General features: G+C 33.9%; 1 long non-coding RNA gene across 1 annotated transcript; it reads left to right on the forward strand.

Annotated features, from left to right (window-relative positions):
- Positions 1-1,247: 1,247 nt before the first annotated feature.
- On the forward strand, positions 1,248-2,166 carry LOC136808313 (uncharacterized). Its single transcript, XR_010846861.1, has 3 exons — positions 1,248-1,317; positions 1,466-1,556; positions 1,986-2,166. It is a non-coding gene; the product is annotated as an uncharacterized lncRNA (long non-coding RNA).
- Positions 2,167-3,115: the final 949 nt, after the last annotated feature.

Genomic DNA, 3,115 nt, shown 5'->3' on the forward strand with positions numbered 1-3,115 from the left:
ACCTGCACCTTTAGGTGAAAAGTTCAAGGGTTAATGCTGTTAAGCCCATCATTACAGCACCAAAAACAGGGTTGCGATCAACCTGCACCTTTAGGTGAAAAGTTCACAGACAATATGGTCGCCAGTCATCCTATATTACTCAAACAACTGCAGACACCTATCCCATGTTTAAAATGTGGTCACTTGAATGTAAATGGTCTTTTCCACAAACTCGAAGATGTGAGAATTCTTTTAAGAGAAAGTAAATTTGACTTATTTGCAATCACAGAGACTCACTTAAACGAAACTGAGCATGATGATGATGATCTAAAAATTGACAATTATCTCTTCTATCGGAGAGACAGAAAAGCTAAAGACAGTTGGGGTGGTGTCCTCGTCTATTACCAAAGAGACCTTGTGGTAGATGAAATTGAAGTTGATACAAAGATCGAGTCGATTTGGATAGAAGGAACTATTAACTCTCAAAAATACCTTCTGGGTTGTATTTATCGCCCTCCCAAAATGAAAAAGTTTCTTCAAAGTTTTACACTAATTCTGAACCGTTTTAACCATCGATCAAATATATTTCTTCTTGGTGACTTCAGCATTGACATGTCCGAAGATAACAAACTAACGAAAGACTTTAACCAAGTTCTTGCTGAACATTCTTTGACGAACGTTATAATGAAATTTACTCGAATCACCGCAACCTCAAAGACACTTATTGATCTGGCCATTACATCGAACCCAGATAAAGTTTTGAAAAAAGGAACATATGCAATGGGGCTTTCTGATCATGACCTCATTTATTTCTTATTGATTCTACGGCGTATAAGTTCACCACCAAAATTGATTTCTGTTAGAAATTACAAGGACATTGATAACGCGAAACTTAACAAGGACTTGCACGGCTAAAAAAGTGAGTTTCTCGGAGTTTGGAGAATTCAGGATAATCGATGGAAAGCGGAGTTAAACGGCGTTTTACGGACATAGAGTATTCTAATTTCGGTAAACTCCGTCAAAATAATCATAAATTTTCATCGTAATTTTCCTCAGTTTGCATGCTTGTCTAAAAGTTGGTTTTATGCAAGCGCGTGTCGTGAAACTTTGGAAAACCAATTTTCGATTTTCATAACATCGGGAGATGAAAAAAAATAGTTTTACGGAGTTTTCCTGATCAAATTTTATCCGGCCGGGATATTGGAATAAAGACGGATTTTAGTTCCCATTCTTCTGGAAACGCGGTTCATTCATTGAATATTGTTTGGCGCCAGAGTTCATTCAGAGTGGTGTTTTCAAGAGGGGAAGTTGCAAAAAGTCTACGAAACCAACAACCAGGTAAATTTTCTTGTTAATTTCTAATTGTGAAATAAAGGAAATTTTCTATTCTTTGAATTGACCAATTTGCTTTTTCAATTGAAAAGTCTTTTAAGTTATAATTTTAACTAGGAAATGTTCAAGACTGACAAAGTTTTCTCTATCTTAGCTCGCAGATTGTTTCTTTGGACTTTCCTCGCCACTGAGAACGTATCAACTTCCAAAGCATACATCAACAACCAAATGGACAATAAATATAAGTATTTTCGCTAGCATATTTATTTTGATCGATAATTTCACTTTGAGTTAGTGTAATAACCAGAAAAAAGTTTTTTATTAGTACGTTTTAATCCAGTCATACATATTTAGCATCAACAAATTTATACAAGCACACTTGTTTGATTTGACGTTTTAAGACGGGCGAAATCTTCTAAAGAACTACCCTTTTGGAGGGTCGGTTCGGTGCTAGTATTTTTCTGTCCTTTTGAAAATGAGAGTTTTTTATTGGCAAGTTTTAATTCAGTCATACATATTTTGTATTAAAAATTTATGTAAGCACATTTGTTTGATTTGACGTTGTAAGACGGGCGAAATCTTAAGTACTATACTACTCTTTAGGATATGAGACTTCTTCTATATATTTGAAAGTTCCGTTGCGTAGACTGAATTTATATCTGATTTTCTTTCAGATTGATGACATCACTTTACATCAAAGCACGTAATTGACATATTTGTTGACAAATCAAAAACAATTCATCACATTTCACGCCTTCATGTCCCAAAGGTAAACAATATAAAATTAAATATAAAAACCAAGTAATTGTTTTAATTGAATCAAGTAATTGCGAAAAAAAGAATTATTTAATATCATATTTTTTTAAAGTTTAATTTTCACGTCTAAGTGAGAGTCGATCATCTACGCATAAATCTGTTTGCTTAAAACAATACACAAATCCCTTAAAAATACAGGCGATTCATTTCAATTCTTTATCAACATTTTGCCACGCAAACTTTCGGGTTGTTAAAATCTAATTTATAAAAGAAACTAAACAATCAAGTGACGTAACGCGGGTTCTTTTGTTTTGATGATTGGTCTGAATAACTGCAATGTTTTTGCAAGCTCTAGCATTTTTGAAGCAGCGATTCAGACCTCAATAACAATGAAATAATGTCAATCTGGCTTTACAAATAAAATATCAATCCCCATTTTTACCATTGAAAATACGTAAAGTGCAAGTAAACTTTTTCAGGTCTTTACGAAAATTCGGTTTATAATTACACCCCTGTCTCAGTGACTCGTTAAGATTTTGTGACCGGTGGGGATGGAAAAGTAATAGCTGAATACCGATACATGGAGCGGAGAATCTCTTTGTTTTTAACGAATGGGGATTTAAAATTCTATTTCTTACAGCTGAAAAATTCCACAAAAATATTACTGACTTTTCGAGTGAGCATAAGAGCCTAAGAGGGTAAGAGTAGTGGGAATAAAATTTCAGGGGATATTTCCCATCAGAGACGGATTTTCGGTCAATATTCCAAATGGATTTGGGATCCCACCCAAATTGTGAGACGGAAGTGTAAAATTGTTTTTATTTTTGTTTTAGTGTCGCGTTTCAGCTGGCTTCTGGATAATTGTTCCATCAAAATTGGTCAACAAGTTCCTGCAATCACAATGAGATTTATATCAAATCCTCGAATTATATGCATATCTTCAGAGTCAATGTTATATATTGTATCAATAAATTTGAAAGAGATTTAATTACCATGAAAGTACCTTGTGTTTGATTTTAATTAAAAAGTGACATTAGTGGACATATAG

The sequence above is a fragment of the Clytia hemisphaerica genome, unplaced genomic scaffold (assembly GCF_902728285.1).
Source record: "Clytia hemisphaerica strain Z4C2 unplaced genomic scaffold, Clytia hemisphaerica genome assembly, whole genome shotgun sequence".
NCBI lineage: Eukaryota > Metazoa > Cnidaria > Hydrozoa > Leptothecata > Clytiidae > Clytia > Clytia hemisphaerica.